The following is a 15,428-nucleotide window of genomic DNA, read 5'->3' as shown; positions in this document are numbered from 1 at the left end:
AGAAAGCTTGCCAGTATCTTCCCGTGGGTCAGTGGTTCTTTCTGGAGTTTTCCCCAGTTCTTACTTCATCATTTATACTGGCTGTCATGTATAGCCTATCCTTTGCTGATAAATGGCGTTAAGACCTATAACAACAACAACAAAGTCTTATTATGTTCTCACTCTTTCATGACATGCCGTAATAACAAATAGTTTCAATAACTTGTATTAAATAATAGTGATCACATAAAATTCACTCACAAGATTTGACACTATTCACATGAGAAATAAAAATTCCTGTAACAAACAACTTTAAAGAATTATCATGTGCAATGTTTCTACTTTACTAAATACTTATATGGCATTTTCAAATATGGTTGTTTTAAGTTAATAACCATTACGAATACAACATTTCCTACCCCATTTTGAAGCTAATTTGCAAAATTGGAACCCAGTATATAATTTCATGTGAACATGAGGCTCAAGGCGGGTATTTTATTTTTGTCAGAGATGGTAAGTATATTATTGCATCGTTAAGAAAAACTGTCTGCATTAAACACTCATTAATGTTCAAATACACTTACACTGAATTGTGAAAACTCGATTTCCCTCAATACACAAATTTCCTCCACAACAAACAAAGGAGACATTATGAAATACATGTCCATCATCAAACATAGCACATAAAAAAATTCGTCAATCATACTGAACATTCTTTGGCATAACATTGTACAGAGTATAGTTTCAAAATACCCATTTCCTAAAATAACTATTAATGTACATGTGCAATGTACAATATTCAAATAATCTAAACAAATTATGTGAAATTAAAATGCTTTACATGTATACATGCAACTCAACTAGAGAATGCCACGTATCAAAAAATCATTGCACTTAGTTCAGGAATTGCTATAGATCTTTGAGAAATGAGCCTATGGTGATATGATTTTTCACAATATTTCTACCTAAAACTCGTATTTACCTTTGATGAGTGTTTCAAATACAACTACAAAAAGGTAATAATACTTGTATTTCTGGCTTCCTGCTGAAGCAAGAGTCCTAAACAGGGACTGATGCTCTACTGCTGACAAGGAATTTAGACCCATCAAGATAAGACCTTTTTTGTCATCTCAACTGCTGAGTTTTCCAATCATCTTGCATATATATCTGAGTACATGTATCATAATTTCATTTATAACCAATCAGACATTATAGGAAGCCTTGCAGTGAAAAACACCATATCAATACAACCATCAGTTTCTCCCTAGTGGTGATTAAATGATTGTCATACTTACCAGCAATATCGTATGTCAGATTGTCAACATTTTCATTTAGGTCCAACTGCAAAAGAGTTAATTATTTTTTTGTCAAACAATCCTGGCCCCTATTCCACCCCCTCCTGCTCAAATAGTCTGACCCTTACATGTTATATGAGCCTTTTCGTTTGGAACCAACTAGATAACATTAGGAATCTTTTAGTGAAAACCTCGTGGCCTTGTATCGTTGTTTATACACTGTACCTGTCATACATATACTATATCGACAATAGTATATGTACGACAAGTACGGTATATAAGCAAAGATACGAGCCCCTGTGGTGAAAACTCCATGTCCATATGTCATCTTAAAGATGGTAATGATAAGTTTTTCTAACTGCGCAATGTTAGACGTCCAAGACATTTTCATCCAGAACTGCCGATAACTTTGGATGAACGTGTCTTTTAAGTTTTTCGATGAGAAGTACAGACAAAAAGCTTGCGCTAATGACCGATTAACGAAAGATCATGTGTAAGATAGCATGATCTAGGACTAGCAGTCTTGGAACTTAAAATTCCGGATCGGTAGGTCGAGTTACTGAAAGTTAATCATAGCTGCATCACAGACTTTTATTCATTAAAAAAAGACCTAGTCATTATTACTCAACAAAACGATGTTATGTGAGCGTTACATAAACATTGTGTATATAACTGCATAAATCTGCTTTTGACTGATATTAGTTGCTTTAAACTTGAAAATGACCATGATTAGCGAACTGAATTTTTTTTCAAATTAAAAATAGAACAAGCATTGTTATATGTTATAATCTTCTTTACCATTAGCAAATTGAACAAAAAATAATCCATAGCAAAAGTACAGCGTAAACACAGTTCCGACAGGAGTTTTGTATTTGTAGACATCTCATTTGAAACGTATTAGTATTAACTTTATCATACTGTCTTATCTATCTGTATATCTATCCATCCATCCATCAGAATAGTAACAAAGATATTTAATTCATGTAATTCGACTTTGGTTAGGTTATTAGAACCAGTGCAAATTTTCAGTTTTTCCTTCATGTTCGCGATTTTTGTATTGTAACAGTATTCTTTTTCTCTTTAAAAGAGGTATGTATAATTAAATAAAAAAGGAATCTATCGTATCTAAATTACCATCTGTTACTTTTTACTGTGCGCACATTGTATTAATGGTATGAATACTAGCACTGTGTGTTTAATCTTCATCTTAATTCATTCCTTATTTTATATGGCATATATTCACCTACTATTTTACTTGTGTATGCAGAAACGGCCTTAGCAAACGCGGGGCCAATTTGGATCTTTTTGGCTGGGCCCCCTGTGAGCACAACATTTAGAAATAAACTTTTAAACAAGTTTTAAGTGATATCGAACTTAAAATTTTCTTCCGTCGCTTTAAAATTACTGTCTCTCTATAGACCTATTTCTTTAAATTACTAACGCGCGGGGTCCCTGAGAGAGCTGACCCCGATTGTGCTTAATCGGTCCAATCCGTCTAAGGCCGGCCCAGTGTGTATGTCTTTGACTGAAAACATATGAAAGTAAAATATGTGTACCTAAAACATTCTTTGTAAGCGATGAACTATTTCAAAAAGTTTGTGACCTAAGTAAGTAAATAAATGGTATATGAGCGAGAGGAGCTTTTAACAATGTTGATAGATGGTTTCAAAAGTACCATTCTATGATAAACTTTCACACAAAAAGTCAAATGGTGACAAATTGAAAGGGACATACATAAATGCTAAAGACCTAAGCTGCTAAGTTGAGAAATTGTGGTTACTATTATGTTCACATGCCACACGAAAGTAATGTTCGTATGAACATATCTTCTGGGTTGATCTGATCTCGGTAAGTACGTTAGTTAGTGCCACCGCGATTAAAGTCAAGTACCTTACTCATGGACGTACTAGGAAGGTAACTGACCCAGACTGTTCTAATGATAGCATTCGAACACGCGAAATTTCGGTCGGTAACACTCTTGTAATAAAGGAACTTAAACATGTTAACCCCCCCCCCCCCCCGGATGGTGCAGAAAGTTCGTCCTTATTAACAATCACTCTCTCCCCCTCCCCATACGCAGGCATATGCATTTTCAAACCCCTCTGTGTGTATGCAATTAATGTACGTCAGATAATGAATGAAGTCTACTTAAAAGTAACACGTTTCATGAGCTTTTCTTTTTACCCTGTACATGCATAAATATGAGATTAAAAATTTCATATGCAATTAAATTTCTTGATCTTTGGTTCTATTGTCCTTTATTAACGCGGCTACCATATTTACAAATAAGAAGAATTGTGTAATAAAGGTAACAAACTTCTATTATTATGTTCTTAAAGATATTAAACGTTTTCTCATGCTTGTATAAAACATGAACATATGTGAACGCATGTTTCATGTAAACTTCTGAGTTCTGAATCATGCTGCTATACATGTATATGTATGATATATGTTTTTATATGCCTATCATGTTGTACGTAGGTAGGTAGGTTATACGCATGTAGACTAAGCTGTTTAGGTATAGTTTGGTACAGTTATGTATTACTATATGCACTACTGTATTAATTGTATATTTTTAATTTTTCTATGCATGTAATCCGTTATGTATGCAACAAATCTGTATTACTGCTGTATGACGCGAATGACAATTAATGCGCGACTGAATCTTTGGCATGTGAGTGTTTCGTGGGAGGGTGGACTGAGGGAAGGGTTTATTTAGGCCAGGCCCTAGGGCAAGGCAAACGACGACCGCCTTTGGCCCGGCGCTTTCAGACAATGCAATTTTCTGGCTTGGGGCCCCGCGCTCATTGATTGCTCCCTTGGGCCTCTCACATCCTGTGGCCGGGCCTGGGTTTATTTTGGTTTTATTGAGGTATAATGCCATTTTTCTACACATGATAGGTTATACATTGCGGCCAGCATATTTGGTGGAGGAAGAACCCGAGAAAACTCCGGGAAGAACCACCAACCAACATTAAGTCACTGGCAGGGCCGCGGACAGGGTATGCGGCCATTTATTTGTCAATGTTCTCTAAGGCGGTGGGTCCCCTGAATTTTGTCCTACTTGTCCTGCCATGTCCATGGCCTTGGCTACTGGCAAGCATTCTCATATACCCATGTTTATTGATTTGAGACTCTGAACTCACGTGGATAGTGAGATGTGTGAGTGATATGTAAAGGCGAACGCCTTAGACCACTGAACTATCCAGGAGGGTGTTGGGAGCAGATAAGCAAAATGCCAGTTAAACGTCTAGTAAAAAGTCTACTACCAACCAATATATTGCATGGGTTAAACAGTCCCATGCTAAACAAAAGTTACTTATTGTTGTACATGAACATTATCATTTGTAAATTAGAGACTGGTGAAACAATTATTTGTGTATGCTTGTCAGATTGGCAGATGTTTATAGTATTGTTATAAATCACCGGAAATCGAAAACAAACAAAAATAGTTGGCAACACGTTTTATATATGTGTCTTATATTTAACGTAATTTTAACAATCTGAGTCATAACCCCACTATGTCTGCAGTGTGGCAGCTAATAGTGATCACTAGCAATGGTGCATCATGCTGCAGACATGTGGCATCACATCACACAGTCACATTATCCTGACACGTGAACGACCAGTCCTAACACTAACTTCTTAATGCTGATCGTCCATTTTTATAAGTCTTTGGTATGACTCGGCCGGGGTTTGAACCCGCGACCTCCTGCATCCGAGTCGGACGCTGTAAGCACTGGGACACTGGAGCGGTCCGGCCGTGTTACATCTAAATTAGTGCTTCCTGCTATGAATCGGGTAGATATCTCGGGAGTGTGAAAATCATGTCATGATGACCTATCTTTTTTAAAAAACTGATTGGAGTATCCATCACGATGATGGTATCCAGTAAGTATATATCAGACTTATGTAATCACCATGTAAACAACGTATCATAAACACCGCTTGTGTATGCTATATAATCAGTACATCTAATAAACTTTTAATAAAATCATCTTGGTTTATCGTTAGGGATAAGTGTTGCATTTGTCCAAACACATATGTCAAAGAAATTGCACAAGTTATATCATAAATCGTTCATGCCTACTCCCTTTAAAATCGGCAATATTCCTCAACAAGGTATTATTTTTTTAATTGGGGATTGGGCGCTGGAGGATGGAGGATGGGGTAAAAAAAAATTTGTAAGTGGGTGATAAAATTATTTCTGTCATTCTCACAGACTGGCTTTTCAATATCAGATGATGCTTCTTTAGTTTTGTCCTGTCTGCAGTTTGTACAATATTGTTTCTAAAAGAAACGACCTTCTCCTGATACTTGTGTTTCTCTTCTCGTCTTCTTTCATGTTTTTCCATTCTGTTGACCATTGACGAAATGTCCTGCCTGAAGATGAATAGTCTGAAAATTGAGGATAACCTTGACATATATTGATATGACAATTCATGTGCAGATGTATCTTGTAAAAATAATTACATCTGAAAGGACATTATGGAATAAAAATGATCTTGCTAGTTACATTCTCTGAGAAGAATTTGCTGACAGCACTTGGAATAAATAGTTGTTTTTAATGCTAACTGAGCTAAGATCCTAAACAGATAAAATAAATCTGTGGCAATCATGAACATGATAAAAATATTATTGTTTTTAAAATTTCAGTTTGAAACTAAGGCATTTGTTATGAAAAACATGCAATGTTATCTTAACAATTATAGGTTAAGGGACAGATGGCCATTCACCTATAAGCTAATCAATATGCCCTAACTGACATGAAAATAGGAAAATATTTTTCAAAATTGTTTACAAGTTCTAAGAATGGTGTAAGCTGCAATTACGAAGTTTGAAAGATTTAGATTGTATTCCTTAACTGATTGGAAGGAACTAATTTAAAGTAACTGGATACAAATATGGAAAACTATTAAATGTTCTGAAATTGAACATATACACTGTATAAGCTAATTAGTGACAAAAGTAAAATATTAATACTTATGTAATATTACAACACCAGTGGGGGGAGTGAGGTGGATTTAACAGTACATCAGCTATATAGTACCAACCTTAAGAATCTTAGAAGGCATCAGAAAGCAATGACATATGATTACATAAAATCAAATCATTCTTGAAAGCATTCTTGGAAGCAAACAAAATAACTAAACTTTATATAAAAAAAAAGACTTAAAAGAGGCAAGGTGGATTACAAAGTGTTAAGACAGGCAGGCATGATAAAGAAAAATTGTTGCCTTTATCACCTATTAGTGTGAAACTTTAAGATGGCAAGTGTCTGCAAGTACTGAAAAAAGCATTTTAGACATGATGAAAACATCAACTAATCAGTTTCTTTGATACATACCTAATGAGCAGCTAGTAGTGACATGCATATATAAAGCAGTAAAGATATTACAGGACAGTAGTACCATCACCATGTTATCAGAAATCTGCCAATTTAATGCTGTGATATATACGTATAAGTGGTATGTCTGCACAACAGGCATACAACACCATCACCTTGATTTAATAAATGCTTTGATATACAAAGTAAGCAAGACAACAGCATATCCAATGTATATTTACCCACATTTGTTGTACTTTTACCACTGTAAAGAATGATAATGACCAAAATTAGTTAAGTGTACAATGAAAATACTGAATGTACAATGTAATATCTCTTTACCTATCATCTGTGTGATAGATCAAACATGGCTCTATAAAGGACCTGGAAACGCAAGGAAGGTAAAATATATTTAAAAACTGAAAGGGGTAAAGTCTAAAGCTGTCTGGAAATTGTTTATTGTGTAAGGGCTGTGATGATTATGGAAGTGCATTGAAATATTAACAAAAGATGTGATAGAGACATTTGAAAGGAATGAATGCTCTGTATTAGTCCAATTTTATTATTGAGGGTTAGAAAACCCATTAATACATTTCTGGATGAGAAGTTGATTTTTTTATATCTTTGAACAATTTCCACATTGTCAAATAATTTTGAAAAGTCCCCCCCCCCCGTAAAAACATGTATTTTAGTTAGCACACTTTTGCCCAGTATTGGCATTTTCCTTAAGTACCTTTTTGAGGTTTTCGCGCATCAGTAAATATTTATGTTCCTTTACAACCAAATGGGTCCCTATGTGTCATAGTTGACTGAAGTGATCGTCAGTACTGATCGCTGCCGTCGCAACTCTGGGTTAATGTCTCGGCTAATGCTAGTATGTGAGAAAGAGATGCCAGTAGCTAAATGAGGGTCGGTGGTTCTTACTTGGATTTTCCCAGGTTTCCTCCATCATTTATACATGCTGCAGTTTATAGTCTATCTTGAGCTGATAAATTGCTTTAAACACCAACATAACAATGAAGCCAAACGCAATGGATATCAGTAAATCTATTACTATAGCATTATTTAAGTATGAAATATAAATATCTGACATTAGTTAATAACAACATACATCAATGTATAAATGTTTATTCGTAATTAAAGGGATGCATTATAGATTCAAATGCACTCTAACACTCAATTTAACATTGTTTTGTGTGTGAAATTGGCGTACTACTCACCAAACTTTTTTCCTTTACAGAAAAGCAGTCGGACCTTTGATCACTATAGTATTATAGAATGTGTACTAGATGAAAATATCTTTCACACTAATGTCATTGTGATTTAATTGATATATCTTTAATAATGTGGAACTTATAAATTAGAAAAAAGAATGTTTATACACAAACAGATAGGCTTACAGGAAAATCAAATTATGCCTCTCTGAAAAGGTTATGAGACTGCAAATATATGAAGAAATACACAAATTTAGCATATACACATACCACAAAATAAAAAAGAAGGGGAAATTTTTAAATGATTGTGTACATCTAAATTTTCCAAACACAACAACTTTCATAAAGGAACAAAAGGGACCCAATTTTGTGTTTAGCAAGTTCTTATGTGTACATAAACAAAACAGACGGATAAAATGGATACATGCACATAGGCGACATATCCACAATAGCTTCATAAAGTATATGGACAGTGATCTGTAAAGGATAACAGGCTGATGTTTATCAAGTCTGAATCTGAGCTACAGTAACGTTATTTTCTTACGAAAGTAAGAAAAATACATGATTGATCAATAATAAATTCTAAGTTTATATTTCTAGCAGCATAATGATTTACGGCTTTACTACCTTCACTTGCTGCTCTGGAAGGATTAGATTGTCAGCAAGAGTACTGACACTGGTCTTGTCTTTGGTGTTGTAGAGTCCACTGTCAAAGGAAGACTAGAGGCCTTTTAACTGACTTTCTGTAAAAACAGTCTTTGGTCTCTCGTCATTCTGTTCGAAAAAAGAGAAACAACTCTGTACATGCTGGCAGAAATATAAAATGCTGCAATACAATAGTAGTGACAAAATATAGCATAGGTATTAGCAATATCTAGCCGCTATTGGTATTTTATAAAATTAAAAATAAAGCCTGGACTATACTGTGACTGGCAATAAATCCTGGTTCAGCTTTGGCACATAAGCCATAAACAAACTTTATAACACCCACTATATGAACAATTATTGTTTTAATTTTAGTAAATGTTTTTTAAGAAGTTTAACTGTAGGTGAAAGCTCATTTAGAGAAACATTGTGAGACATTGCCATGCTGATTAAAGTCAACTGAATCGTACTGCTGGATACATTTGAACCATTCTCTCCATACTTTCACACATGATGCGGTGTTTTTCCAACATTGGATAAGGGTAGGCCAGTGTGACAAGACATCAAATTTCCATCTATACATCAACATATATTGTGTTGTGGTAATAGTTTACTATTTTTAAATCATTTTCAAAACGGTTCGGCCTTAAACCATTACATTAACTATATTAATTTTCAGAAATTTTTGTTGGAAAACGAACCCAAATATATGTCAGTGTGATCATCACATTGTGGACAATGCATGAATTGTTGAGCAAGTGAATAAAGCCTTGTCTAGTGACATGATTACTTCTGTTAGATATTAATTTTCATCAACATAACCTCACCCCAGTAGGTGTGAAGAATGGAGTGGTCTATATGTACAGGAATTTGTTTAAGGCAGACAATGGTAGGACTTGCCATTATAATGTGCGATTACTGCACATTTGTTTAATCTTTTGTAGTATTCAGGATTCATCAATATTTGTTCTATCACTTGTCCATAACAAGTTGTTTCAGAAAATTCACCTGTCACACCCATATTTTTATTTGACCCAAAATTTTAATCTCTTGCATTGATTTTTTTAGATATATGTATTGTAATCATTTGAATAAAAAATCAAATAATGTATAACATTTTTATTTCTTCCAAATTCTTAATTTTTGTTTTAAAAATGTTCATGTCGACGTTTCTTATATCCACTTATTATTGCTCCAATATGGTAACATGTGTAGAATGGAAAATGATTTTCTGCTATTCAGGCTTTGCCTAACTTATTATATAAAGAATTGATAAAAATGGGTATAAATGCTCAAGAATTCTCAATGACTTCTCAAAACAGCTCCGATGACCAAATGGTTAATGCATCTGTCTCGGATGCAGGAGGTCGCGGGTTAAAACCCTAGCTGAGTAATGCCAAAGACTTATAACAATAGCACTAGCAGCTGCCCCACGTGATACTTAGCATTAAGAGGTTAGTGTTAGGAATCATTTACCTGGTGTTTAGATAATTTGACTGGGTAGGACATGATGCTTCATGTCTGCAGCATGATGCCCCAATGCTAGACATTACTATAAACTGTCACACTGCAGACCACATATCAATATGACTGAATTTTTTGAAGCTATGTTAAAAATCCAAATCACACACAGACACACATGATTTCTCATAAAGGAGGAGTAGGGAAAGATGGCCACTGACAATCATACTGCACATCTGAGCAGCACCATTTTCATTGATGATAAAGAAGAATGTGGGATCAAACAAGGCTGTGGGAGAAATATGTTTGTAAATTGCTATGGCAATCATTAAATTAGTTTAGAACGATAAGCAGTAACAAACATTAAGCTTTCACATACCGACGCTGGCCAAGCTTGAGACTTGAATCCATGTGGACAGAGCTGATGTGTCACTGATCTGTAAAGGCTTGAGACTTAGAACACTTGGTGACCAAGGGTTCCACGTGGTTAAAATTATGCCACAGAAACCTTTAAAATGCTGCAGCTACATCACAGTGCCCAAATACTGAGGCTCCATACCAAACACCCCATGCCTGTTTTTTTACACAATCCATGCCCCAAGTTAACCAAGTTGATTCAGAGAAATGGAATGGGCTAGAGTTCTCCATTTTCTACTAACAGAATTGAATAATCCATACCACAATGTCGGCCAATTCTGCGCAGTAATACGTCATTTCTGTAAGCATTGGATCATGTGTTGTTTTTGGTCGAACCTCCAATTGGTATAAAGAAAGAACAATTGAACTTTAACTAACAAAAATGATTTTCATAAAGTGTACAAATTATCTCACATTTCTACCCTAAATGCATATGAAAATGTGATTTCTAAATCTCAACATGAAGAACTACTCCATGACCTTCTTGAACTTGTAGCCCAGAAAACCTAATTTTCTTTTAGAACCATATAAATAAGTACATTATTTAAAAAATGGAAATGTTTACCAAAGAGCAATACTGCTTCTTAATCCATGTTTCTGATTTTACAAGTAGTTGTCCCATGCCCACGTTTGCTATCCAACTTCTCAAGTTGCCACTTAAACGGGTTTCTCGAGAAATTCCCTGGTGTATAGTCGCTTTCTAAATTCTTTAGTATTCTTTTCCCATAAACGAGACATTGGAAATACATTACAACCAATTTATTTGTTTTTTCTCTTCAACATAGTCGCTTATTTTTTTATAAAATCTGTAACTTTTACCGATTTGTTTTTACAATATCAGTTTAGTTTTCTTAATAAATCTTGCATTTAGTGGCATTATTATGATGAATTTTATAAAACCAGCTATAAACATGACCCAAGTACTCGACAGAAATGCTGACAGAAGTAATCCAAAGTTTCATTTCCATAGTCCGATACATAAACATTACATCTTTTCAAAGCTATGCGCAGAACAGGCCGACATATCGCGAGTCATGTGTCCAAAATTAATATTACTTTGAACAAAATATTCTGGTGACAATTGCCTCTTTTCAAGTAGTTAATATTGCAGTATTTGATTTTCGTCATTCGGTCGAATTTGGTATGTGTTTTGCGTCAGTCTTGATGACGGAAACCTTAAGTGTGCATAAAAGCCAGCCATCGGTGTATGTATTATTTAAAGATACATTGTAAGCAACGAGTCCATGTGGAGTAGGAGATAGCCATACACGTAATACCTCGACGCTTGTGCGTCAGGATCTTACCGCCTAACTATCGGCGCTGTGTAGCGTGTTTTGATGTCGACTAAAATTGTAACGAAAGTAAACTTTTCAGGAATATCTCACACAACTGGCAACTAAAATAAAGACACTTTTCTACGAAGCAAAGTCATAATGTTTTAGTCAGAATTTACTTACTCTGTTGTCTTTTCTCTAATAAATCCTAATTCTCACAAAAGAAATGGACCTGTTTTTAAGTTTTGTTGGACAACATTTCAGTTGGCTGGAAAGCAGTGAAAGCTGGGAATGCCAAAACCAGGTTATTTTTAAATATTATTCTTTAAGGAAATGAATAAAAATATATTATGACTATTTCAGCTGTAAGGAACGTTAAATTTCGTTCAAGAAATATATCCCACAAATGAATCTACTTGAACATACCTCGGCTACCGTCGCATTTCAACAAATTCAAATGTATGTCAACGGAACAGGAAAATGCGTCCATTTGCAAGTGTTAGATTTTGATTCCGCCAGGATAAAAACAGTACAGTAAGTATATTAATTACATATCAATTTGTGGAAGAGTGTTGATATGGGTTGCCAAGTGTGTGAGATATTCCTGAAATTTTGACTACTTGTTCCGATGTCAACCGACATTGGAACACGCTACACAAGCCCGTTATTTGGGAAGTAAGACATAGCAATAAAACAAAAATAACATGTGTTATGTCTTACATTGTCTTACGTTGTAGAACTACAGTAGAGAAGGAGATAAACCAAAAAATAGTTATCTGCATTTTTCCTGACTTTACTGGTGGCTACAGTAATGTCAGAAAAAAAGAAAATTAACTGCTGGTCCAGGGTAGAAAGATGTCACCCACCCATCCTTACCAAATAAGATGTACATTCTCTTTCCTTACCTTTAGCTACATAAGCAACAAACAAAAATTAATTACATGAACGCAAAATAACGGACTAGCTTAGTAATAGACCAACAAGTTGTTCTCCACCTTTTTTTTTTTTTTTTGACTAGCGGCGGAGACCAACGGTGTTATGCACTAATTGTGCTGAAGCGTCAGCGGGTGTATGTGCGGATGATTGGACCGCACGCTATTAATTAATAAATTTATTTAGACTAACCTTTGTATCCAGACGGTAAGTATAATCCCTCTTCTAATTGTTTAGCTGTGGCTTGTTCAAGCGGAGTATAATCCATGCTTAAATCTCTGTTATTCTATAAGAAAAGATGTTTAAGTTACTATGATATGCTATGATTTCAGCTTATTATTATGAAGATAGTATTCTGATTTCACATGTTAGGTATAGCTGTATGTAAACATTATTTGTCGGAATAACGGTAAAGAAAAATTCCTAATTTACACTTCTGTGAGTTGGAATAAATCTTTGTCTATATATAAAACAAAGTTCTCAATTTTTTAGATAAAAGTTTCGGTAATGTGAGCCTAATATTAGTATTAGGTTATAAACATTTATAAATCTGACCAGCTGAAGTAATCGCTTAATGCGCACAGACAAGTTTACGCCTGTATTATATCATCGGTGGGAAAACCATTTGCAGGTTGTCTAAATCTCCATATTATTTGGGTGAATTGTAGATACAAATGCATTTCCTCACCAACAGTAGAGGTGACATTCCTACAACACCTTAAATTATATTTTTATTATAACTATAGATGCAAAAATAAACATATGCATAAGACCCGAAACTAAACCTTAATCCATCCAGCCATTCAGCCATCTATCCATATATACATATCTTCATATATACATATGTTATGAAGTACTCTCTTTAATCTCCTTTACATTTATTGACTTTCATTTCATGCTTCAATTTACCTGGTGAAAAATCTTACTTTCTTCTGTATGAAAGACATAGGAAACGGATCAACTATCACGCACTTTTAATATAAAATATAACACCATCTGAAGCAAATGTTTCATCATTAGACTCGAGAATAATAACATCCATACAACAACCTATATATTGACTCCCGCTTCCGAACTATATATCCTTTAAATTTCGATCCATTTACGTTTCTTAATTCTCTTATTGTTACTCTGTTTTATCTACTGTCTAATGACATTACGTTAAATGTGATCAAATAAATCTTGCGTACGCGTTTATCTTTATAACTTGTTTGTGTGTGGGGTTTGTGTGTGTGTGTGTGTGTGTGTGTGTGTGTGCGCGCGCGCGCGTGCGCGTGTGTGTGTGTGTGTTTGATGGTATATGCTAATTGACCCATAACGTTAAAGTCCCATACACTCCTGGGTTAAACCAAACCGTAGAAAGCCGGACCATTGTCAGTTTGAAATTTCTGTTTTTGAAAACCTTTGCTGCCTCCATATTTGTTTCTGTTTCATGCAATTCTAAACAATATATGTAAATACATACTACCAGTTTATTGTTTACCAGTAGTTAAATGGGTCATCTGGACTATCCGCATTGTCATGGTACTTTAAGACTTATGCGTAGTTCATGTACATAGATCATGTTATATACTTTAACATTTTTAACAAGAACATATAGATCAAAAGACAGACAGATTAGTATATACATTCACCTTTGCATTTGCATGTACGTAGACAAACATGCAGACGACAGGTAGTAATATAAGTAGAGAAACAGATAGGTAAAGAAAGTTATTTAGAATTAAGCTGACAAAAAGTTGCATATTCATACAGGAAAGTAACGTTTACGATAGTGACTATTTTTGTTTTAAGTTCAAGAAGTGATTTACATTGAAACACACGTAAGGAAGTTTAATTTTCAAATTACACTATTAATATGGAGTTATACCAACAAACATTATACTGGAGCTAAACTAATTATGGAACAAGATCGAAGTCAATGATATTATTATTGCTATCTGATTTAGCTTTATTCTATATATGAAATCCTTCATGCAAACGCTTCATTTCTAATATTCAGTTCTATCTCAGTGAAATTTTCTAGTGCCAACACAAATGATGAATTCTAGTTTTTTCCATTGGACTAAAATGATTACTGAACTGTTTTCTTGGTACTGAATATATACCACATTAACACAGTTGTTGATGTTTTCACCTTAACGAGTTATCGTACTTTTGAGTTTAGATCGTTACCCATGAGATGTGTTTTCAAGCTATCGGTGATTCTGGTTAGATGAATGCTTAGGTTTACGAACAATAAAGTGAAGTCAGGTGAAAATTGTATCGAATATATCCATTTGACGTACGATAACGTACTATTGCTTTCTTTCTGTCATTCATCTTCACTTTTTTATCGGTAGAGCTCATCACAGGAAATGGTTGTTACCAACAACCATTATCATGGAATGCCAGGAGGCACCATGATCTCCTATGTTGTCTGCTCCTGCTTCAATAAACTATGCCGTTCATTTCCTTAGCAGCGGTATGGAGATTATATTGAATACATCCTAGCATAATGTCATCCACAGTCATCGTCCCTAGCGTGTCCTGCTCTGCGTGAACTGTTTTCAATGTCACAACCTAGAGCGGAGCTTAAGCATAAACGAGCCGCTAACAGTGCCATAGCTGGATTTTGTTCATTCACATCCTGCTATTGCTCACATATGTAATTCAAAGCGCGCTTATATTCTTCTTCCATCTGGCCGTACATCAAACGTGTAAGTAATCAGTCCAGGATATTTTTTTTCATCATCATGTTAGAGCATTAACATTATAACGACAAAAAGTTGACGCCATATGCAAATGCAGCGCTTTTGATAAGGGCAGAAGTACGTGTAGAATATAAGCTAATCAATACATTTTCGTTCACACTGAAATGTATAATAAAATGGACATTTTTGTC

The sequence above is a fragment of the Sinohyriopsis cumingii genome, unplaced genomic scaffold (genome assembly GCF_028554795.1).
Source record: "Sinohyriopsis cumingii isolate HCF-2022 unplaced genomic scaffold, ASM2855479v2 utg001101l, whole genome shotgun sequence".
NCBI classification, from domain to species: domain Eukaryota; kingdom Metazoa; phylum Mollusca; class Bivalvia; order Unionida; family Unionidae; genus Sinohyriopsis; species Sinohyriopsis cumingii.
This window is presented reverse-complemented; position numbering follows the sequence as displayed.